The following is a 26,012-nucleotide window of genomic DNA, read 5'->3' as shown; positions in this document are numbered from 1 at the left end:
GTCTGGGAATGGATTAATTTACTTTCCATTATTTCTAATAGGGAAAACAGATTCAGCCTTTGAATAATTCAGAGTTCAAACAGCCTCCTGAAATGAATCAAGTTCGAAGTACGAGTCACCAGGACAAGGAAAAATTGTATTAAGTGAACCTGTGTCAACAATAACCAATGCCTTTTCAGTTCATCAATTCTAAGAGCATCAGCAGACTGTACCTGTATCAGAAATGTGAAGCCATAAAAAACTCTCACAATGATAAAGTACTTGCATTTACATTAAAAGGAAATTATAAAAAGAAAGAAACATAACCTACAAACTGTTATTAGAGCTAATCATAATGGATTGTTAACAGACAGTTCTTGGGACACAAGATAATAAAGCTTCAGTGTCTGATCCTAGTAGTGTCAGAAGTGAAGACATGGGTTTTCCTTTGAGCTGGTAAAATCAAACTAATTGAAAAGTGAGTGGTACATTTAATCACTATTTAAGGAATAAAATTTTGCAAAATGACATCTGAAGAATTTTGAAGGCACATAACTTTTGTTAAGTATTAGCAGATATCAAATCAACAACAAAATGTTTTGCATTTGCACATCCCTCTAATGCTAATTGATCAGGATGAAAAGTGTTTAAAGAACAAAAAGCTTAGTTGGCCATCATCAAGGCAACAAGAAATCAACAACCAATCAAAACTAAGATCTTCACTGTCCCCCAGGCCAAGGACATAAATAACAGAACAATCATTTGGTAGGTTAATTAATAGAGATGAGAGTGGTTTATGCAGCATATGTGCAGCAGAGGGGTGAACTTGAGCATCTGCCTTTGAAACCTCTGCCCCATGGAAGTGCAGAGAAGGTGAAATCTTATTGAATAATTTCATCAATGAGAAAAAGGATTCGCCAATAGCATAACATTACAGGCTCTCCATGAAGCACCCACCATGCAACTTGAATTACCCTGAGCAGCTGCAATTCAAGGACTCTGGGTAAACACATCTGTGACGTCTAGAGAGAAAGCACTAACAGGATGGGTAGGAGTGCGGGGGGATTGGGGGTGGGTTGCCCTTAAAGACCTATGCATAATGAAATTGGTGGTCATCAAAGAACCATCAGATGGCAGGTGTCTATTGAGTAATCTGAATGGAGGGGTAGTTATTATAACAAGTTGCATTCAAAAACACACAAAAGGACTAAAAAGCATGCATCATTTAAAAATGCGGCCCCCAATCCTCGACAACCCCAAGCAAAGAAGGAGAGGAGTCCGCTATTCATTCCCCCTCCCCCAGCCTCGCAGACAATGCTACTGACAAACACCCACCCGCCCCCAAGCTTTTGTCTTGCCTATTATCATACCAGAACGGCGACGAAGTATCATTTGTGGGCTATCATAAATTCAGATCCCAAAGAAATTTTGTGAAAGGCACAACAACAGATAAGTGCCTTGAAAAATTATTATGAAAGGTACTACCTGATATGGGGAGTGTTAATGACTTCTGGAAAGCAGTAAGAATTCTGGGCCTCAGGTTGAGGATCACCACTGAAATATTCTTCACGACAAGCGCTTCCTTAAGGGCATTTTGTTACTTTGTGTTTCATAAAAAATTAGTAAATACAGGGAGTGTAGCAAAACTGCCTAAAAAAGCGCATCAAGTGGGCCCAGTCAGGGGAATGTAAAGTTCACACAGAACCAGAAACAGAGCTACACAAACTAGGATTCAGAACATACAATTTTTGAAAGCTGCATACAAACAATAGCCTTCAAAGTGGGTTTGACATCAGGAGCTTCAGCACAGTAGTGTCAGTATGAGTGGTGTGGTATGATGTAGGATACCTCTGGGCTTCAGCAGCAGCAGTAATACCTTTGAACAGTAACCTGCTGTCTTCTAAATCAGTCAAACAACTGTAACAAGCAGCTGGGGTATGTATACATGTCAAAGTCCAGTGTGTGGCCAGGACTCCAAAGATGCTGATCAGGATGTGCAGGAGTCAGACCAAACAATGTTAAAAGGCCTTGAAAAGAGGGACACGATGTTTACTAGAAGTAGTGCGTTTGGTGAGCTCTCTTAAACATACACATAACAGCCAGGCTTTTCTACATCTGTCATGAAAGCATGAACATAAAACTAGATAAATACGTGGAATAATCACAGAAGGTTAGCAAATCAAAACCAATGGTACACCTGGGAGACGGTCACAGCATGACAACACATTACTGAGTAAGTATGGAATGGGCTAGAAGAACAGGAGAATTCTCAATGACGATGCACAGAATATCATTTTACTTAGGGTCTATCATTTACACCTGAAAGTCAGTGTATGAAATATCCAGTGTAACTGATGTGGGATCCTGTTAGTTCTCCATTTGTAGTGGAAAACTTACATCTTAGTCTGGTAATGAGGAGTATATAATTGACTGTAAATAATTCTATTAATTATGATATTAATATTTTAAACTAATCACATCATACACAGATATGCAATATGAAAAGAAAAGCCAGACCATCTCATGCTTCTGACAAGCATCCTGCAGACCAGCCTGTTTTCCTGATCAATGCAGGTGTGTGCGTTTGTGTATGTGAGAGAACAGAAGCTGCCAAATCACTTGTTGTCCCAATGATGATATTTGCTTTCATTGCTGTGAAAATTATATTTTTTTCTGTTTCGATATTTGAAACATAATTCCAAAATATATGAGAAGAGAACTTTGCTATCTTTTATTCAGTTTTGGAGCAGAGTTAGGCAAAATGAAAGGTCATGGACACTGTCCTATCTTGGGCCAGTGCTGCAGATCTAGTCAGTTAAGTAAGGAAGCAAGTAAGTACATCATCTCAAAGATAAAGCGGGCAAAAATAAAAACTACACTGTAACAATGACCTCCTCCTAAAATTTTTATTTGAAATTAATTTGTCACTAACCCAGGACTGATTGAATTAACACTGAAACCTTTTTAAATCTTATTTTCAGGACCCACCATAATACTGGAGCTTGCAGGGGGGCCAAAGAGTTGATTAGGGGTCTAGGAAACCCTCAGGACCCCTGTATTTCACACCTTGCCGAAGCAGCTATAACACTTGGTGATGAAAGCAACACCCAAGTTTAAAGAAAAGGTTTTCTTGGGATGTACAGACTGATCAGCTTCTGATTGAAATCAAATAATTTAAACTAAATAAAGACTTGATCTGTGATCGGTAAAAAGGCAGATCACAAAAAACAATGTTCTCAGCAACTGCTTTTCTAAGCTTTACTGTAATTTAGTTGCAGTGCTCCTTTATGCATGGTATTATGGTAGTTGAGGTAGTGGACATCTTTTTGTTTTCCTTTGCAGCAAACTTCCTTCAGTGTAAACAAAGAGCAATGAGTGGAAGTTTATTTTATCAGTGAATGAGAGGTGATTGGTATATTAGCCTTTAGATTAAAGAAAGTGGAATAATAAACTGAAAAAATGTAATGGGAGAAGTCATCCTGTTTTAGTTCATTTAAATGTTAGCAGTGTTTAATTGCCGATATCAATTAAGTGATTGTGTGAAAATATGTATTGTTAGAGACAGGGTGAAAACTACTGTTTTTATTTAAGTTTTGTTTCAGATAGGTACATTACAGAAAAAAAACAAAAATTATGAGGGCCTGTAATTATGAGAAGCATTTTATTTTCTTGTATGCCATAGGTATTATGGGTAAATATTTTTGTATACATTTTATTAGTTAAAGTATGTATTTTAAGGAAATTCTTGTATTTTAGTATTTTATTGTCATTGAACAGTAAGCCTACAGAATTTTCATTGTGTTAATAAAAAATGAACAGTTGATATCTGTGGCCTATAGTTTAATTATAAAAATACACTTTAATAGAGGACATATGATTTCTACTTTTCTATTTATGCAGGAGATTAGTGTAAAAGGTTTTTGACAAGGCTAAAGAACAACCAATCAAATAACATGCAATTGGTGATCGGCCTTAAAAAACTTGCCCATAACATCCTTATCAGCTTGCCATTCCCTTGAAAAGTCTGTCATTGTGTATCACCACAAGCCAATGAAGGAAAGGAGGAGACTGTGCACATGTCATAGGATTCCCAAAGGGCTCGCTCTGCCAGTATTTCTCAGTTTTACTCACTCTGTCTTTCTCTCTTCAGATCTCTCACATATTATCCAAGAAGCAATTAAACCTTCACAAACCCCTCAATGAACAGTATACTGTTCTACAAAGCTCACATTGCTGCCTTTTGTTGTTTTTTTTTGTGTAGAAAGGTAGAAAGATTTTACCTGACTGTTATTTAATGCAAAAAAAAAAAAAAAACCTCAACTAAGAACCAGACAGATTCAGCCTTACTGCTGTGCAATGAACCATATTAAAAGTTGTTACTAACAGAGCTAAAATATATATTTGCATAACCAAATGCTTTGTTTACAACTCCCACTAATTCAACTTTCAAGGGAAAAATACATACGGCATATATTGAAAACAAAGAATCTCATACAATGCTCATTGTACTTTTCTTTTCCTTTTTTCAAAAAGACAAAGCTCCCGTGATGTTTGACAGGTTCAGGGCAACATATGGCAGCACAGCAGAAGGACTCCTGGTCTAGACGTACTCTTGACCGAATGTGAAGTAGGTCAAGAATGGCAATTCTAGTTTGGAGACAGCCTCCTAACAAGCGTGCCTGGCCAATCAGAGCACAGTGACATTGCCCATTCTTACCATAATCTTTAACTGCAAGAAGATTATTGTTATTACTTTGCAAGCTTAACACCTCCACTTTTGTATCTGCCATGACGCTGCTTAGACATTAAACCTTGAAGGAGACAGGTCAATAACGGCAGCTGTTGCCTTGGTGTTGAGAACATCAATGAAGAGTTAATCTGGGCACCTGCTTGGCACAGTAGGGGTGTTATCAGTGTGACATGATGATCCTCATTGAATTATCAGGTTAATTTCTTTTCTCTCTGGAGTGCAGCATTTCACACCAACTTTATTTGACCAATTACAAAAGTTATTGACATTCAAGATAAAAAATATCTACATATAAGACAATGTTAGTTAGGGAAAAACATTAACTACAACAATATGTGTAATAAGCCTGCTACAGGAGGAAGAAAAAAAATGTCCTTGTGAAGAAAATCCCAATTGGCCACCTAAGCTGACAGAGTTCTTCTTTAGAGCAACTGGTTAAGAGACTTTCTTTCTACACTTCACATGAAGCAAGCATCCAAATTTGAATCCACATGGCCCAGTGGGCACAGCTCAGAAACACAGCCAATCTAAAGAGACCCTAGCTAGAATTAGACTGATGTGACATCGTAATACACCACACCAGCAAAAAGCATCACATCAATGGACCCTCATATGTGTGGTACCTCCAGGACAGCCTACTTCCTGCATTAAATCTCAGCTCTGTAGCAGGGAGCTAGGCTTTGACCATGAATCTTACTTTTAAGTATCTTTACATGTTAAATGTTTGTCACTGGCAAAAATCAGAAACTAAAGTACAAATGAATTACTACTTGCTTTCTGCAGTACAAGGAAGAGCAGGAGCAGAACCAGTAACAATATACAGAAGGTATAACCAACACTTAGAAAAAAAGCCAGTTCAATTTCAAGTCTCCAATCAACATCACAGAACATTTAAGTCTTTGAGGAAATCCACGTGAACACCAGGAGAATAAACCGCACAAATCAAGCAGAATGAGAGCCAAATAAGCTGTCTAGCAGTAATGCCATCTGCTATACAAACTGTACAATTGGTTAAAAATGTTGACTTTCAGGGTGGCAAAGTGGCGCACTGATTTGAATCCCAGTCCTGGCTGCTGTCTGTGTGGAGCTTGCGTAATCCCCCCTAGGATTTATTTACAGGTGTACCTCTCATACTGCAAAAAAATGTGAAGTGAAGCTTTAACGACGATTCCAATGTGACTGGACGCAGTGTATGTGAAGGTGTGAGCGTAGTGTTGAACAATATATTGTGGCCCATGACGTAATGACACATCAGCGACACTCTTAAAAATAAAGGGGCCAGAGTGGTTCTTCAGAGCGATACCTTCCCAAAAGACCTGTCAAATAGTTCTACAAGAAACCACCCAAACCAATAAAGAACCAAAAAGTGGCATTAGTAAAACCAATATTTTTAAGAGAGCAGGGTTGTTTCCTGGTTTGTGTCCTAACAGGCTCAGGAACCCAAAGATATGAAACTGAATCAACACACAAATTGAGAAAGTAGGCCTGTTAAATTCTAGAAAAAAGTGAAGACAATTGGAGATAAAAAAAGGACCACTAAAGTAGTTTCTGAACAGCTTTATCCCGTTTTTTTTATTGTAACAGTCACATATGTTCACTAATAGCCTCCTCACAACACAACCAGCATCACAGCACAACCAGCATATTTATAAAAACCCAAGTTACAAAGATCAAAGTTGTGATTATTTTTAGAAGCGAACAATAAGTTAATTGCTGCAAAAAAAAAAAGGACAATCGATTACTCTATGAAGAAATGAGTGACTTAATTATCACAATAATAAATGAGCATAGACCAAAGGATGAGTCAATGAAAGGAGATTTACTGAGAGAGAAGTTTTTAAAACTGTTTCCAAGGTCTGTCCAACGGATCTAGTCTGAAAATAAAATCTGGCCCCATATACATGTGACAAAGGGACAAGCCACACACACCACTGTAACGAAACAGAAGCACCAGGACATCATCTCATCACACAAACCCAAGGGCTAAACGAGAAAACGCGAGGATGAAATGACGGCGTGAAACAGGATGACCTAACAATGTGGGACGGCCCTACGTAACGGAGTGAATGGACAAAAATACTCCAAATGAACTACGTTGAAAAGTTAATTCGACCGATACGATAAGCAAAATAGGAACGTGAGAACCCGACTACCGTACCGTCACTTTCAGAATGGGTGTAGCGGAAAAACGCACAAGGGCTTCAGGTACACAGCACCTACTGACGGATGTTTATAATGGCCGTACCTCTGCAGCGCAGCTTGGGGGTCTTGTGTGCTTCTCCGAAGGCCTGAGTGCGAGTGGGATCTCTATGCAGTCTTCCGCGCAAAGTGGCGATACCAGCGAAATCAACAGGCTGCAAGCAAGCATCCCCTGCGCTTAGCAACGAGCAAAGCTCAAGTTCAGCCTGCTGCCACGCGCTTGCGCAGTAAAAGCCGCTCGGCCGACAGTTCATTCGCTACAGAATGCATCCCATGTACGCACACGCGATACTAATACGCGGCGAGCAGCGACGGCGAAGCTCTAAGGAAAAGAAAAACGGAATCAAAGCAGGCTGCCATTTAATAATTCATCTCCAAAATCCGCTCTTGACGTTTGTCTTAAGTCACTCACCGAACACACACATAAAATACAATACCCCCTAGTTTTTAATCGAACGCTTAGCAAAAAGTCGTAAAAGATTACTGTAAAAAGTCAAACAAAAGTGCAGTAAAAAAAGCTTTCCGTGTAACGTACCGCAGGCTACATTTTGGTTATACTGATCAGCTTCATTCAGACATTTCATTTCTTACCGATGACGCAGCTTCCTCACTGCACTTGAACCCCAGTTAAGAGTCTTTCGAAGGTTCCCTCTGCTCTCACGCACTGGCAACTCTAATTTAACCCGATCTCTGCGTCAATGTACCCCCCTGACGTACTGGCATCCCGTCCGAGGCTGTTGTCCTGTTGTTGTGTGTCGGGATGAGCTCCATAAGAGGATTACTGTAGATAGATGGAGGGCTTCTCATTGCGGCGGCTTTCCGACAAATAACTCGCATTTAAAAGCGAAGATGCTAAGCATTAGCGGAGCTGAGCCAACAGTTGACATTTTGCACAATTCACAATACTTTTTGCATTGAGGTTGGTAGCGCCGCTTCCTTCAAGTCACGCGGCCGACTCTAAACGGAGCTGCGACAAAAGCAACGTTTAGCTCGGGAGTCACTACATCAACAGACTTCGGCACTTTTATAGTATTTTTAGAAAGCAATCAGCTGTTAACAATAAACACAATCTGCGAGGAGTCAAACGTGAAATCTTACATTGTTGCACCTCCGCATAAAAGCTGTCCTTCTGGGTGCCTATTACGGGTCATGACAAGCGAGAGAAGCGCTTGCCAACTGCCATCCCATCTCCGCCCAGGCCCCCGGGCTCAACAGACAAACATACGGGCGGCATGGTCAGGCGTCTCATGCGACCAGTCGCGCCTCCGGACGCTAAAATCTGTCCGCATACCACTAAACAAACAAAAAGCACGCAGAAGTAAAAAACTGCAATTAAAAATGTTTTGTTTATAATTCGAAATCCAAAACCTCAAAGGCTTCGAAGTATGACAAAGCAACTTAATCTGTATCTCAACGAGTCGCCGGAGTGGCACAATGCGACGCTCGCAGCCGCTCGTGCGCGACAATGCGTCTTTGTGGGACCCCAAGCTCCCTTGCCTCATTTTTATTCGCCACTTCTCTCTTCTTCTTCTTTTCTACTTCCCACACTGTGCGTCAAATGCAAAAGTTAAAGCCGAAGTTGTCACTCCGGTATAGATAGGTCACATCTGCGGAGCACGCCAACTCCAAAACTCCGTTTGCGTTTCAAGACAGCCGCGCGTGGTCCCCCTACAAGTCGAAGCCCCAGAGTCTGCCTGCACTCACCCGCAGCGCGCGTCCACCTCTTCAGATGTGCCCTCGCCGGCTTCTCGTTCAACAAGTTCCCCCGTGCAACGGAAAGGGAAAAGCAGCCAAGTTATCCGGTCCGGCTTCCGTAGACCGCGCTGCGTTGTGTGTTATTTTTTTTTACTTTCTTGCTGGACTGATTTCTCTGCTCCCGATTCTTCGGACGCGGCTCGTTATGATTTTGAAAAGGAGGGCGAGCCTGACGCCGCTTCGCTGGACGGCCAATCCGAGCTCGTCGCGCTCAGATTAGTTAAACAACGGGGGAGAGAAGCGAGCGCTCCGCTGGGGAAACCGCTTTTGTGGCAGATCCGTGTTAAAGGAAACAGCGGGGGGTTTGAGTAGGGTAATCACATCGTCACTGTCCAGCTGACTGACCCCTCAAACGTGTCCCCCCGCGAAGCTTTGTCATAAAACGGCCTGACAAACTTGGCCCCGCCTTTCTTGGGACATAACTTCTCAGTTTGTAAAGGCCAGGAAATGAGAGCAACAGCAGAATTGTCCAAGTGAGATCAACCAGCGGTCTGTGGTGTTCACTGCAATCCCGGCCGAAAAGTTAGTCACCGCGACCGTTCTCCGGAAAAAAAGAAAACAACTCGCGGCAATTTCACTTTCACTATGTGTAAAATACTGGAGATCGCGGTCATGATCCTCAAGTATGTTGGTCGCACCTTCTTGGTGATGTCGCCTGCAAGAACTGCAATAAAGCGCCTTTCAGGGTATACGCAGTTCAAAAGGACATTTTACTGATTGTACACAATTATCTTATAGTTCGAATCCCTGGAATATTGTGTCATTTTATGGAGGTCAGACTGAGGATGCAGCTACTGCATGTTAATGTAAGTGGGAGGCATCTTGGTCCTTTGGATCTGTTCTTAATGAAGTTCATGACTCCAGTATTATCTATCTATCTATCTATCTATCTATCCATCCATCTATCCATCCATCCATCCATCCATCCCAAAAGCTAGTTTACAGTTGTAAGCACACAAGACCTGCAATTTGAGCACTTACAATATTGTACCTAAATGCACTGTGCCATTGTGACATTTAGATAGATAGATAGATAGATACTTTATTAATCCCAAGGGGAAATTCACATAATCCAGCAGCAGTATACTGATACAAAGAAACAATATTAAATTAAATAGTAATAAAAAATGAAAAAATTAAAATAAAATTAATGTTAGCATTTAATCCCCCGGGTGGAATTGAAGAGTCGCATAGTGTGGGGGAGGAACGATCTCCTCAGTCTGTCAGTGGAGCAGGACAGTGACAAAAGCCTGTCACTGAAGCTACTCCTCTGTCTGGAGATGACACTGTTAAGTGGATGCAGTGGATTATTCATGATTGACAGGAGTTTGCTTAGTGCCCGTCGCTCTGCCACAGATGTTAAACTGTCCAACTTTAATCCTACAATAGAGCCTGCCTTCTTAACAAGTTTGTCCAGGCGTGAGGCGTCTTTCATCTTTATGCTGCCACCCCAGCACACCACCACGTAGAAGAGGGCACTCGCCACAACCGTCTGGTAGAACATCTGCAGCATCTTACTGCAGATGTTGAAGGATGCCAACCTTCTCAGAAAGTATAGTCTGCTCTGACCTTTCTTACATAGAGCATCAGTATTGGCAGTCCAGTCCAATTTGTCATCCAGCTGCACTCCCAGATATTTAAGGTCTGCACCCTCTGCACACAGTCACCTCTGATGATCACAGGGTCCATGAGGGGCCTGGGCCTCCTAAAATCCACCACCAGCTCCTTGGTCTTGCTGGTGTTAAGGTGTAAGTGGTTTGAGTCGCACCATTTAACAAAGTCTTTGATTAACTTTCTGTACTCCTCCTCCTGCCCACTCCTGATGCAGCCCACAATAGCAGTGTCATCAGCGAACTTTTGCACGTGGCAGGACTCCGAGTCATATTGGAAGTCTGATGTATATAGATTGAACAGGACCGGAGAAAGTACAGTCCCCTGCGGCGCCCCTGTATTGCTGAACACAATGTTAACACATATTGAGGTCTGTCTGTAAGATAGTCCACAATCCATGCCACCAGGTGTGAGTCTACTCCCATCTCAGTCAGCTTGTCTCTAAGGAGCAGAGGTTGGATGGTGTTGAAGGCGCTAGAGAAGTCCAAAACATAATTCTTACAGCACCACTGCCTCTGTCCAGGTGGGAGAGGGATCGTGTAGCATATAGATGATGGCATCCTCCGCTCCCACCTTCTCCTGGTATGCGAACTGCAGAGGGTCGAGGGCGTGGCGGACCTGTGGCCTCAGGTGGTGAAGCAGCAGCCGCTCCATGGTCTTCATCAGATGTGACGTCAGAGCAACAGGCCGGAAGTCATTCAGCTCACTAGGACGTGATACCTTTGGGACAGGGGTGATACAAGATGTTTTCCAAAGCCTTGGGACTCTCCCCTGTTCCAGGCTCAGGTTGAAGATGCGCTGTAGAGGACTCCCCAGTTCCAACGCACAGGCCTTCAGCAGTCGTGGCGATACACCATCTGGACCCGCTGCTTTGCTGGCACAAAGTCTTTTCAGCTCTCTGCTCACCTGGGCTGCTGTAATTGTGGGTGGGGATGTCTCACCTATGCTGGTATCAGCAGAAGGATGGTTGGAGGATGCAGTACTCCAGGTGAGAGTGGGTTACTGTGATCAAACCTATTAAAGAAGTTGTTCATTTGGTTTGCTCTCTCCACGTCTGTCTCGATGGCGGCACCCCTTCGAGCTGCAGCCAGTGATAATCTTCATCCCATCCCACACTTCCTTCATGCTGTTGTTCTGCAACTTCTGCTCCAGCTTTCTCCTGTACTGCTCTTTCGCGCCCTGAGCTGGACTCGAGTTCCTTCTGCAGCACTTGAGCTCATGCTTATCACCACCTTTAAAAGCCCTTTTCTTCTGGTTCAAAAGGCCCTTGATGTCACTTGTAACCATGGCTTGTTGTTAGCATAGCAGCATACTGTTCTTACTGGAACTACAATGTCCATACAGAAGTTGATGTAATCAGTTGTGCATTCAACAGCCTCTTCAATGTTCTCACTATGTGACCCAAGCAATATATCCCAGTCTGTAGTTCCAAAGCAGTCTCTCAGAGCCTGCTCTGCCTCAGGGGACCACTTCCTGAATGAGTGTGTAGTTGTAGGTAGCGCCCTCACTCTTGGTTTGTATTGAGGCTGAAGCAGAACCAGGTTATGATCTGCTTTCCCAAGCGCAGGCAGCGGGGTGGCGCTGTATGCGTCTTTAACGTTTGCATACAGTAGGTCAATAGTCCTGTTTCCCGAGTGTTACAATCCACATACTGGGAGAAGGCAGGTAATGTTTTGTCCAGCGTTACATGGTTAAAGTCTCCAGCGATTAGCACAAGTGCCTCAGGGTGCTGCGTTTGTAACTTAGCAACTGCGGAATGGATGATGTCACTCGCCATCTCGCGTCGCTTGAGGGGATGTAAACAATAACAGCAATCACGTGTCCAAACTCTCTGGGCAAGTAATAGGGGCGCAGACTTACGGCCAACAGTTCGATGTCCCTGCAGCAAGTGGAGATTTTAACGCTTACATGTCCTGAGATGCACCACTTTGGATTGACATAGAGAGCGAGTCCTCCTCCTTTCTTCTTTCCGCAGGTACTTGCGTCTCTGTCCACTCTAACTGTGCTAAACCCGGTAGCTCCACGTTAGCATCTGGGATGGGAGACGTTAGCCACATTTCACTAAAACACAGCAAGCTGCATTCTCTGTAGGTTCTGACATTTTTCACCAGCACAGCCAGTTCGTCGATCTTATTTGGTAGTGAGTTTACATTTCCCAGGATCACAGAAGGCACCGACGGTTTATAACGCCATTTTCTCTCAAGTTGTCTCGATTTAATCTTATCTTTTATCTTTGCGCCGGCTCGGCTGCCCCGATATCATCTTCTTACCTCGTAAGGTAAATAAGGAACCACACCGGCGTAAGCATTTCTTCTCAGTGCTTTAAGCTGACTACTTGAATAGGCGATTCTCGGAGTGTAAAAATCCATGTCAAATAGTAAAATAGTAAAAAGTGTCCAGGGAGCAATTCCACATAAAAGAAAGTGGTAGAAGTGATCAGTGAAATAGAGAAAAATAGAGATAAAAAGGTAAAAAGATAAAGTCATATACGGAGCTGCTGGAAAGGCTGCCACTCGGATGCGGCGCCGGAAGTACAGTAGTGTGTATAGATAGATATATAGATTTCTATTTCTTTGAATTAATAAATTTAGTAAAGCTATTGTAATAATGATACCATGCATGTCTATTTCAATATGAATACCTGTTAACCTACATTTCCCCACCCCTGTATATATATATCTTTGCGGTTCTGTTGCTCGCGTATGGGGATGCAGTTGTACAATTCAAACAGATTTTTATTTTCATGGGAATTATTACATATGCATAATAGAAATATTTTACGTTACAGCGAGTAATTAACTATATTAAAAACCAGCAAAATACCCGTGCTTCGCAGCGGAGAAGTAGTGTGTTAAAGAAGTAATGAAAAAGAAAAGGAAACATTTTAATAATAACGTAACATGATTGACAATGTAATTGTTTTGTCATTGTCATGAGTGTTGCTGGCATATATATATATATATATATATATACATACATGTCTACATATATAGACACACACATATACATACATATCTATCTATCTATCTGTATATATTTATATATATCTAATCTATATCTATCTATATATCTATCTATATGTATATATGTATCTATCTATATAATCTATATATCTATCTATATATATATCTATATCTAAATATATATCTTATATATATATATATATACTGTATATATATCTACTTTGGGGTGCAAGCAGCTGTTGCTGGGGGTGCCAGAATCTATCGGGGAAGAAAAATTAAAAACATTAATTTGTACAAAATGTTAATTTATTTATCCATTCCTAAATAATTAAATGGGCAGGCTATTTCGTATCAGTGCAATACGCTGCTTGTTAAAACGGATGACTTCTGCTCTTACGTGCACTTAGTGCTGCGTGGGTATTATGAACTATCGTATCTGTTCAAGTTCTATTTAAATTTTAAATATAAGTAATTTTTATTTAGTCGACAGAAATATGTTTAGTAGGAATGTAAGTTAAATTTAGTCATCATTGCATACATTTTTCTTCACCATAGAAATTTAAAGACTAAATTCAACTTCCATTCCTATCTTCTCAGCTGTGCTTGTGCTAAGAAAAGGAAACATTTTAAAAATAACGTAACAAGATTGTTAATGTAACCTTTTGTAAGTAGTGCCTAGAGGATTCAGAATGTGGAGAAACTGTAAAGACAGCGTGTGTATTAACTTGTAGATTTTTCTGTGAGTATTTGGTGGCAGCGTCACAAAGTTGCTTCCACAAGACCGCGTTAGCCGCGGAGCTCGGCTCAGAGCGAAATGAGTTGAATGGGAGGGGAGATGATGACGTGACTCCCTCACCCGCCTTAACTGTCAATCCCCCCACAAACACAGTCTCTCGGAATTTGCACAAGCACAGCCCTTCACCAGTAATTTTAACTTAGTTACAAAGTGATCAAAACTCTTGTTTATATCCTGCGTCCTCTCATTAAACTTGTATCCCGCATTAGCCGTGGGCATGACAAACGCCAGCGGTAGCCTGTCTATGAACTTAATTTAAACTTTAGGTTTACACTGTGCTTTGTTTCCAAAGTAGCTGCACTCATGAATATGGTTGTATGTGTCACTCGCTCGCTTCTTATTGTTTCGCTGCCTTCTCAATTGTATAATGCATGTTTTCTTCAGCGCTTTTTGGAGCTCTTCCTTGTTTTCTACGTGCTGCGTTGACAGTCAGTTCACGTGATTACGTGGGAGGCGTGATGATGTCACACGAAACTCTGCCCCCCACGCCCATCGAGCTCAACTCCATTACAGTATATGGAGAAAAATAGCTTCCAGTTATGACCATTGCACATAGAATTTCGAAATGAAACCTGCCCAACATTTGTAAGTAAGCTGTAAGGAATGAGCCTGCCAAACTTCAGCCTTCCACCTACATGGGAAGTTGGAGAATTAGTGATGAGTCAGTGAGTGAGTCAGTGAGTGAGTGAGGGCTTTGCGTTTTATTAGTATAGAAGAGTAAAACGTAATAATTCGAAAGTAAATTATGTTTTATGTTGCGTTAGAGTTATTTGTTGATAATGCAATTTTGTTCTGTTTGACTGTTTGGCCGGTGGAAGACTGGACAGTGTTAACGGTTGTAGATATTCCTTGGAATATTGTAAATTGATGTTTTCATCTTTCGCACGATCAACACCAACTGTTTCAGCATAGTCTATTGATACTCATTTAACCAATTTGCTCTGTAACCAATCAATATTTTTGGCGTTCATTTGTTTGACTTCATTGTTTCTCGCTGCTAGAATTGCCCGTGTGCTCATTTTTTCTGTTGATAACCCTTTGTGATGAAATTCTTCAATAATATTTGGACATAAGTCTTCTTTAATTGGGAACTTAAAGTGAGTAAAACGTTAAAATTTATAAGAGCTGAGGTGAGATTACCGTGTGCATAGTTGAAAATGGTTGAGAGGAGGGCATGACTTGAAAAAATCTCATGGCCAAGGTCACAACTTGCAGGACTTAAAAAAATCTTCCATAAAGTTTCGCCTCGTCGCAGGATTTGTTTTATTATAATAGACAGATAGATACTTTGAGTCAAAAGTTTTAGAAACCACACTTTTTGCAGAGTTTATGGAAATCCACCCAGTTTAATGTCTTATTGTTTCATGAAATCAAGGCATGGAACAAAAAACAATGGCAAATAGAAAAAAATAATTCAAGGAATCATTAAGTGTATAAAAGTTTATTCAAATTTTTGATTCACCTTTTACTGATCTAACAGCAACAAACTGTGGTAACCCTTGTGGTTCAGAATGCCAGTCACTCTGTGCAAGTCACCAACTCTGCCTCCAGTCCATCAGACTTCCTCCTCCATGTTTGACAGTTGATGTCACACACTGAGAGACCGTCCTTTCACCAACTCGACAGCGTACAAACACCCTGTGTGATGAACCAAGGATTTCAAATTTTGATTCATTGGTCCCTTAGTCTTTGTCCAGTCTGCAGTAGTCCATAGCTGGTATTTCAAGGCCCTGTTTTGTCCTTTAAGAAATGGTTTTCTTACTGCCATTCAACCTGTCAAACCTGCAGCACAAAGTCTCTTTTCAGTATAAATTGAGACTTGCTTTTTTAACCTGCTCTGTTGTGCTGTGCTTGAAGCTGTTGTACTGTGAGGCGCCTTTGATCACTCAAGCTGGTGACTCTCAGAAACTTGTCTTCTCATTGAATTATGACTTTGGGTCTGCCATATCTCTTCCTATTGGAGTTTCTTCCAGTTTCCAATTTGCCTTTGGATTGAGAAGGATACCACTGGACTCACTGACATCTGGATTTTTTTTGCAGTTTCTCTAAATGAAAGCCCTACACGTTTAAGAGTAAATAATACTCTGTCTCATTACATTTGTTAATTGCCATTTTCTTGCCATTATCATTGGAATATTGTCCAAGAAATACTGCAGAGGGTGTAATAACATAGTCTGTTCCAACTCTGCTTTAAAACAGACAGAGAATTTTAGGTTGCAACTTAATAAAATGAGCTCCTTTCCAGTCCATCTTGATGGTGATCTCATCAGACCTGCCTCTACTGCAAAGAATCTTGGTGTCATTTTTGATTCCGCCCTTTCTTATTCTGCCCACATAAATCACATTAAGAAACTTTCTTACTTTCACCTCCGTAACATATTATGTGTTTGCTCCTTCCTCTCCTTTTCTAACCCTGACAAACTTGTCCCTGCTTTTATCACATCCCACATCGATTACTGTAATTCCCTACTGTCAGGTGCCCCTTCTAATCTTATATCACAGTTCCAGCTTATTCAAAACAGCAGTAGCGAGCACATCACACCCACCCTGCTTCTCCTTCACTGGCTCCCTGTGTCTTACAGAATTGAATCTAAAATTCTACTAATAACCTACAAAGCCTTAAACAACCTTGCGCCAAACTACAACAGTGGCCTTCTCCATCACTATGTGCCTGTCTGCCCACTAAGGTCCTCTGATTCTGGTAATCTTGTTGTACCCCCCACCAATCTACACTCCATGAGTGACAGGGCCTTCAGCTGTATAGCGCCCAGACTCTGGAATGGCCTACCGAAATTAATCAGATCAGCTGACTCCATGAATTCTTTTAAAAAACAACTCAAAACTCATCTGTTCAGGAAGGCTTTTAGCTCTACCTGACTTTATTACACTTCTCTCAGTTTACCTCTCTGTCAAGATGCTCATGTAACCTGTGTGTGTGTGTGTGTGTGTGTGTGCTAGACCATCAACTATGTTGTCTGTTAGGCTTTTTTTTCTCTGAATTTACAATCTTACGCTTCTTTATTTATTTATCTGGTTTAGTACAATGCTATATACTGTATACCCTGCCGTTCTTTCTTAAATTCTGTGAAGTGCCTTGAGCATAGGAAAGGCACTATATAAATAAAATGTATTATTATTATTAAGTAATCAACAGTAGTTGAGACGCCTGTGCAAATTGTTTACTTTAATTTGCAAGGCTTACTTTACTTTAATTGCTGCAGAACATCTGTAGGTTGTAACCTATTAGTTGTTCCCTGAAGAAGGCCCATTTGTAATATTCTGAGATTTCCTTTTTTCAGTTTTTGCTAACCTGAACTTTAAATTTAAACCTCTCACCTTTGCACCATTTTAGATCATTCAGTGCATTTCACCTGATGACTGTTAGTGTATATACAGTATATATTTATATATATAAGTATATATAAAGTATATAAAAGTGTATATATATATATATATATATATATATATATATATATATATATATATATATATATACACACACACACACACACTAGGGGTTCGCCCCCTGCTCGCTTTGCTCACCAACCCCCCCAGCCTGCGCTACATGCCAGCCACTTCATGTATCGTGAAGAGGGGGGATGAACGCACCCAAAGGAGATGCGGTTGCTCCTCCGAAACCCCCTCTTAAACAGTGATACAATGGGAAACAAATACAGTTTTTTTTTTACCTCCTCTTTGCTCGATTAGCTGCTGGATTGCTGCTGCTGCGGTGCCGCATGATCTGCATCTCGCACGGCAATTCAAACATTTAAAAGCCTGTACAGCAGCTGTCCTACTCTTTGTCTTTTATTTCCGGCCCCGGGCGTGGTTAAATCTCTTGGCACAAAGTCTCATCTCGCGGGACGCAAGTTCTTGATATTTTTTAGTTTATAATTTAAAAACAATAAGAATCTGAAAATCTAACAACATCACATTAAAGTTCAATACATTCTGAAAAGAATGATACCAAACATATACAGTCATATAAAAAAGTTTGGGAACCCCTCTCAAAATGCATAATAATTTACTCTCCTTTCAACAAAAAAGAAAACAATGGTATGTCTTTCATTTCCTAGGAACATCTGAGTACTGGGGTGTTTTTTCCGAACAAAGATTTTTAGTGAAGCAGTATTTAGTTGTATGACATTAAATCAAATGTGAAAAACTGTCTGTGCATAAATTTGGGTACCCTTGTAATTTTGCTGATTTGAATGCATGTAACTGCTCAATACTGATTACTTGCAACACCAAATTGGTTGGATTAGCTCGTTAAGCCTTGAACTTCATAGACAGGTGTGTCCAATCATGAGAAAAGGTATTTAAGGTGGTCAGTTGCAAGTTGTGCTTCCCTTTGACTCTCCTCTGAAGAGCGACAGCATAGGATCCTCAAAGCAACTCTCAAAAGATCTGAAAACAAAGATTGTTCAGTATCCTGGTTTAGGGGAAGGCTACAAAAAGCTATCTCAGAGGTTTAAATTGTAAGTTACAACTGTAAGGAGTGTAATCAGGAAATGGAAGGCCACAGGCACAGTTGCTGTTAAACCCAGGTCTTGCAGGCCAAGAAAAATACAGGAGCGGCATATGCACAGGATTGTGAGAATGGTTACAGACAACCCACAGATCACCTCCAAAGACCTGCAAGAACATCTCGCTGCAGATGGTGTATCTGTACCTCGTTCTACAATTCAGCGCAATTTGCACAAAGAACATCTGTATGGCAGGGTGATGAGAAAGAAGCCCTTTGTGCACTCACGCCACAAACAGAGTCACTTGTTGTATGCAAATGCTCATTTACACAAGCCAGATTTATTTTGGAACAAACTGCTTTGGACTGATGAGACAAAAATGGAGTTATTTGCATGCATGGCAGAAGAAGAACACCGCATTCCAAGAAAACACCTGCTACCTACTGTCAAATTTGGTGGAGGTTCCATCATGCTGTGGGGCTGTGTGGCTAGTTCAGGGACTGGGGCCCTTGTTAAAGTCGAGGGTCGGATGAATTCAAACCAATATCAACAAATTCTTCAGGATGATGTTCAAGTTGAAATTACGCAGGGGTTGGATATTCCAACAAGACAATGACCCAAAACACAGTTCGAAATCTACAAAGGCATTCATGCAGGGGGAGAAGTACAATGTTCTGGAATTGTCATCACAGTCCCCTGACTTGAATATCACTGAAAATCTATGGGATGATTTGAAGCAGGTTGTCCATGCTTGGCAGCCATCAAATTTAACTGAACTGGAAAGATTTTGTATGGAAGAATGGTCAACAATACCTCCATCCAGAATCCAGACACTCATCAAAGGCTATAGAAGGCGTCTAGAGGCTGTTATATATAAGTATTGATGTAATATCTCTGTTGGGGTGCCCAAATTTATGCACCTTTCTAATTTTATTATGATGCATATTGCATATTTTCTGTTAATCCAATAAACTTAATGTCACTGCTGAAATACTACTGTTTCCATAAGGCATGTCGTATATTAAAAGGAAGTTGCTACTTTGAAAGCTCAGCCAATGATAAACAAAAATCCAAATAATTAAGAGGGGTCCCAAACTTTTTCATATGACTATATATGTAGGTTTTAAAATAAGCCGATTTAAAGTGTGACAAAAAACGTGACAAAAACCGCGACAAAAACCGCCACACAAAATTGTTGCACTTTTAGGCCTAGGATTTTATATATAGAGAGTAGATACAGACATACACGAGTAAATCAAAAAGTAAAAACATTTTGAATAATGCAGTAACCACAATGGATAGAAGCTGACACAATACAGCACGTTTGCAATGGCTGATGGGTAGTTTGAACACACACAACACAGCATTCTGCCATTAGTCTACGTAGTTAAAGCCAAAGTCAAATGAACATGGATGCTCCACAGCAGGATTGCACCAGTGTTGAGCAATGCACTGTAATGAGATTTCTTTGGGCAGAGGGAGTGAAACCTGCTGAAATTCACTGAAGGATGCTGGCTCAGTATGGAAGTGAAAACTGCAGGACTCAATGAAATGTAGAAAGGTTTAAAGCTGGATGAACAAGTGTAACCGACAAAGCTCACTCTGGATGACCATCAACAGGTGTACACAAGCCTACATCGACTTGGCAAATGCCTTCGTCAGAGAAGATGGATTATGTTGTCTGCTGTTGCTGCACATTTGGAGACCAGAAAGTTGACTTGGGGTATCATTAAGTTTGCATAAGACAGGTACTTACACAGTTTACTAATCTGCACAAGCAACAGTATGTGGAAGTTGTGACCCAATTCCTGAAACATTATGAAAAAAGATCTGAGTGTTTTGGAGCGGATTGTCACCAGAGATGAGACATGGGCCATTTACTGTGAGCCAGAAAGCACAAGACAAAGCATGCAGTGGAAACGCCCGAAATTCAGTTGACAGCCCTCCGGCAAGAAAATCATGATGACTTTCTTTTTAGACATGAAGGCTCCCATTCTGGTGCATTTATAGGAACACAGCAATAAGCTGTGCTGTGCATGGAGAGAAACTCCCAGCCTTACGAGGAGTCGCTCCAACGAAGCAGTGCATTAGTCTCTCCAACTCCTAAATCGCCTAACAGAAGTAGCCTTCTTCAGACCCCAAGCATCAGCCACATGTTCTCCCGAGGGACTTCCTCCTCTTTCTGCCTTCTTCTCTCCTTCCTTTAACCTTCTTTCTTCCCATCTGTCTTTCTTTTCATTCTTCAATTTTGTCCGATGCAGACTCCTTTGTCTTCTGCTGCCTAACTGGGTACGGGTGCAAGGAGGCACTCCCTCCGTGGCATCCCTGAGGTGCCCCACATGTGTATGTGGCGTGGTCAGCCACGTTCCCGATTAACCATGGAGCAGAACACACTCACACACACCCAAACCTGATTAGAGCCAGCACCTTCTCGGGGCGTGATTATTTAAAATTACCCACTAATTTCCTTGCCGCGGACCCTCTATACCACAAGCAGGCACTTCTGATGTGTTTGTTCAGGCATTGTGCTTTTCTTGAGCTTGGGTTGCTTCCCCAGTAGACCAGAGTGCAGTACACTACATTGGCTACTATGGACTGAGAGAACATTTACAGCAGCTTGCTGCACACATGAAAAGAACCGAGTCTCCTTATCAAGTTCAGCACCACAGTGTGGTCAGGCAGACTAGTTTGCCTAGGTACTTGTAGCTCTCCAACACTTTCATGTCCTCCCCATGAATAGTAACTTGTCTCAGAAGCTTCTTGGGGCATCAGAAGTCCACCACCAGCTCTTTTGTACTGCTGATGTTCAGGTTGTTGTCCCTGCACCACAAGGCAAAATCCAAACTTTACTGTACTCTGACTTGTCTCCATTATTAATGCAGCCTATGTTGGACGAATCATCTGAAAATATCTGTACATGGCAAGCGCTGGTATGTTGCAGTAAGTCTGTTGTACAGGGGTTAAAGAGGGAGGGGGACTGGACAGTACCCTAAGGTGCTCCAGTATTACACACCACCATTTTGACACTCAGTCCCTCAGCCTCACAAACTGCTGTGTGTTGGTCAGGTACTCCATTATCTAGGAGACTGTGGGAGCATCAAGATTCAAAGCCTTGAGCTTTTTACCCAGTTGATAAAGAAGAATGGTGTTTAAAGCACTGGAAAGGTCAAAGAACGTGACAATGACTGTGGGAGTAGGCTCTGTGGAGCATGTAGATGTGAGCATCCTCCATACTTGTGTGTGTCTGAGATGCAAACTGCACAGGATCCAGATGTTCTGAAAGCAGGGACTTAAAAATGCTTATGTTAGGAAGAAGGCCCAGTGGGGTTCAGTGGTCTTTTGGCTGTGAACCCCTACAGATGTTTTTCTCCAGTTTAACCAGAATTTTGTTTCTGTCCTCCTGGCCATCTGACCTTATCACCGGATCCATCTTTAGAGATTCAAAAAACAATCCTACATATAATTAGTATCAAGTCAAATTCCTTATATCTATATTTTATGTAAGGCAATATTGGTTTATCTTTATTATGTATTCATTATTTTTCTTACCTAATTTACTTTTTCTTTTCTTGCAAGTATTTCTTTGACATCATGCAAGCACTTTGAGCCTCATCCTGTGTATGAAACTGTGTTATAGGAATAAATGGCGTTAGGCTAACTTACATTTTTTATTAATAGTGTTTTTTATTTTTCTCCAGCACTTGAAAATGTTTCCAATTTCTATTAATCTTCGATACGGATATCTGTTTAAGGTCTGTCATGTTTGGATAATCCCGCAGTGCCGGTCTGATTTTAAATGCACCTTCCATTTTCTTCTGTACATTATTTAAACCAGCACCATACATTCTTCTTTATCTAAATTTGTTCATAATCTCAAAAAGAAAAGTTTCAATGGGCTTTTGTTTGTCTTTTCAGTTTCAAACTCTTAAGATCCGAAGGATTCACTTAAGTCAAGGAGAACATTTGATCTTTTAAGTGTCTTTTTGGCATCTACCCCAACTTTTTTTTTGAGCTATTACATTTCATCTTTTGCTCCATTCTGTTCTTTTCCACTGCCCGTTCTCACCCTGTGGCAGAATAATTATGAATGTCACTCTAGTGATGACTAAAATACTAACATGTATACTAACTCTCGGCCATTCCTATCTATCCATCTGTACGCAATATGAGGAGCACCATGGCACCGATTCGGTTTTCTCCAGTGTCCAGCCGATGTTTGTGTGAAGTTGCTTCTCAACCCTTGAATGGCCCGCTGTGTGTGAGTGTTTCAGGGTGATCATGCATGAACCCCTGGCTGGGACTAATTTCTGCCCGAAGCCCAATGGTGCAGGGATAAATGCGTTTCAAAAAAGGTGCACCCATTTATCAGACCAGCTCAAGGTCACATAAGACAAGGCTGATGCAGAAATAAGGGCCACCCAGAAACAGATGGATAAATATCACATGGTGTCACGCATATGCGTCAGAGGGTCACCCTCTGCATTCCTCCCAGGTATGTGATACCACACCAGACTGAGAGGGGGCACTAACACTGTCTTGTCACCCTCTACCTTCATAGTGCAGAGAAACTGCCCAGTGAGGGCAACTGACTCCGCCCCTTCCTGTGACTGGGCCATAAAAGTGCAAACCTCCCAGGAGGCGGCGTCACTTCTGGTCTTTGTGACCCAAGCAAAGGAGCTCCATATTCATAGAACGATGGAGCCACATTGTTATGGTGGCAGCATTTTCTATTTCTTCTGGTGTTATTTTTGTTTAATAACCATAAGTAATCAAGGGTGGCCACATTGGCACCCCAAAACGTACCTGCCTATCAGCCATTCCCTCAGCTGACTGTAATGGTAATAAATCCGTTTTTTTTTTTGTTTTTTTTTGCTAAAGTCTTTTAATATGACAAATTACTTGTTAATTTTGTAAGAAATTATGTTGTTTATACAAATTTAGCATTTGTGTTCAATATCTTATTTTGAGCTCCTTGTGTAATTCCATGTAGGACAAAGTCACGTTATTTTTGCACCCAGTCACTCTTTCTGTAAAGGCAGGCAGACGGCTTTCTTCATTTTCAGCTGCCGTTGTCCCTCTGAGCTGATGTTTCATTAAACTAAGCGGCTGTCTGTAGCACCGGCAAGAGCCTCTCTGCTGGCTCCTTGAGGCTTCTGATCAGATTAAAGTTAACTTGTTTATTCTTGGCACATCTTTATCCATTAATAGAATAAAAAGGCTGAACTGTGCACGTTAGATCTTTTGAAGCAGGTTGCTCAACTTGCGTGTTATTTGGCCTTGTGACTTCATGTGTCTCATGTTCACCTTTACCTGTAGGGCTAGGGGAGGTCTCCACTGGGCCTTTTGTGACAGTTGAACTGTCCCCACGGACAGCACTGGCCATCGACTAGTAGGCTGTGGTGTACTGGGTGAGCTGCCAGGGCCTCCGGTTCACGTCTCACCTCAACGACCTTGGCAAAGAATGGATCAAGACAATGACGGAAGCTTAAGCAACAAGAGGATTGATAGTAAAAAGAGAAACAGGGGGATCAGTGTTGGCAGGTTCCTAAGAAATAATTTATAGCCCAAGTGCAGCTTAAAATAAAAAAAATTTAAAAAGACCAATATGTAGATAGGCAAAACTGACACACTGAAAAGGGGAACGGGGGTCTTGCAGCGAGAGCGGCTAGGCACATACCATCAAAACCCAAGGTGGGTTGAGGGTCCCCTCTGAGACATTTTAGAGGGACAGAATGGGTATATACCATCACAATGGTGCAGAGGGTTGGAGTCCCCCTCTGTGATTGTATGCAAGTGTGAAATGCAGGAAAAAGGGTGCCAGATGAATGAAGGAAATGGTCAAAATTCATTGAAAAAATAGCCCAAAATATCATGTTTTTTAAAAAAAATTGCATTTCACAAAAGCTAATTTTTTCCCCCTGCGCACAACGATCAAAAATAGCCGAATTGGGCAAGAAAACTGTGGATGAAATAGCAAATCTTATTATCAAATCTCTACTTCAACATCCACAGGTCAAAATGGAAGTCTCGCCAGAAGACTGGATTGCTAACGAACCTGTGTTAGGAGTTGCTTGATCACTCTTCAGATTTTCCTTCATTTATATGTATCTGAGGAAAACCTACCCTCCTTGGTCCAAGGTCCCCTAAATCAAGTGTTTGTGCCCCTCTATCTATTTTCTGTGTTCTTCAGTCTGAAAATAACTTTGTTTGATCCTTTACATGCCACCACCTCAGTTTACTCTTCGTTTAACTTGTGTCTTTGCTGAGCCCTCAGACACTTGCCCAACTCTGAGTCACAGCAGAACAGCCCACACTAAATGAGGAGAAGGCAGCTCGGAAGGCAACAGTGGCCTTGACTTAGCTCTGAGCCGCCGGTGACCTAATTGCAGATGCCCTAAGCCTGTCAGCGTAAACAGAATGCTGAGCAGAAGAGGCCAACGCGCGTCAACAAGGCTGCTTATCCAGATCACAACCAGCTAGTCAGCATCCTTGTCTGTGGTACCTGCTTTTCAGTCAGCACTAGTCACACGTCCCACTGTTGAGTGACTGGAAGTAATTCCAGAGTGCCACGTCTGCCAGTCACTACATGCAATGTCAGGCCTAGATAGATAGATTAGATAGATTAAATAGAATAGATAGAATGCCCGGTGTATGGCGTTTAGGCATTGTAAGACATGCTGCATTCTGATTCGTTACCTGCTCAGGTATGTGTGGGTGTGTGTGTGCACCCCAGAGTGCCATCGAAGGGAGTCTCTACCAGGTTAAAACAGCTATTGTAATTGAAATAATACATCTCCGAACACCTTAAATGGAGATCATCATTAATTGTAAATAAAGCATGCACTCTACATGCCACAATTATTTGGTTAAACAAACAAATGCATGCACACTAAACTATGTTAGACCCTTTAAATGCTACATTTGCATCTCTTATTTCACTTTACTGGAATTACCAGCTCTGATTAGCACACTCCAAGATCCTTGTCTCATTTATTGCTACACCAGCCCTGACCCTGGTATTTGCATGCTGACACTCAAGCATAAATTAAAAAATAAAATAAATAAAGCCTATTGCTTTGTTGGCCATTTCCATGCGTTCCAAGTCTTTTTAACAGGATTTGGAGTGAAGTAACACCCCAAGTTGCCCAAGTGTGCACATGTGGTCCAACTTTGAAAGAAATGGCGATATTTAGCAGTTATCAGTGCCTCATTTCCATCTTGACACGTCATATAAACCTTTTGTGCCACAGCTTCTGTACCTCTGGAATAACCAACTGAAGTTAAAGAAAACAGACCACCAGTTATAAGTCATCAGGCAGCCATAAACTCCTTACAAGCACCCACAGTGGATCTTTCTTAGTTGACACTGCCACCCTGTGGCTGCATCAAGCTATAACATCTAAGTAATCTGTACACAAATTTTAAGAGAGTTTCTCAAAAGGTCGAACATGAAATGTCAATAGCAACCATGCACTTACTAAACTCACCTGTGC

General features: G+C 41.4%; 1 protein-coding gene across 6 annotated transcripts in view; it reads right to left on the bottom strand.

Annotated features, from left to right (window-relative positions):
• nin (ninein (GSK3B interacting protein)) overlaps positions 1-9,241 on the bottom strand; it is an 87,347-nt gene extending 78,106 nt beyond the window's left edge. For 3 of the 6 annotated variants that reach the window (XM_039740997.1, XM_039741000.1, XM_039741001.1), the window contains exon 1: positions 8,633-9,241. The gene's annotated coding sequence lies outside the window, so the exon portion shown is untranslated. Of the gene's footprint in view, positions 1-7,519; positions 7,953-8,632 lie in introns of those variants that run through there. The other 3 variants (XM_039741004.1, XM_039741005.1, XM_039740998.1) reach the window with 3 other exon arrangements.
• Positions 9,242-26,012: the final 16,771 nt, after the last annotated feature.

The sequence above is a fragment of the Polypterus senegalus genome, chromosome 18 (genome assembly GCF_016835505.1).
Source record: "Polypterus senegalus isolate Bchr_013 chromosome 18, ASM1683550v1, whole genome shotgun sequence".
Lineage (NCBI taxonomy): Eukaryota > Metazoa > Chordata > Cladistia > Polypteriformes > Polypteridae > Polypterus > Polypterus senegalus.
This window is presented reverse-complemented; position numbering and strand designations above follow the sequence as displayed.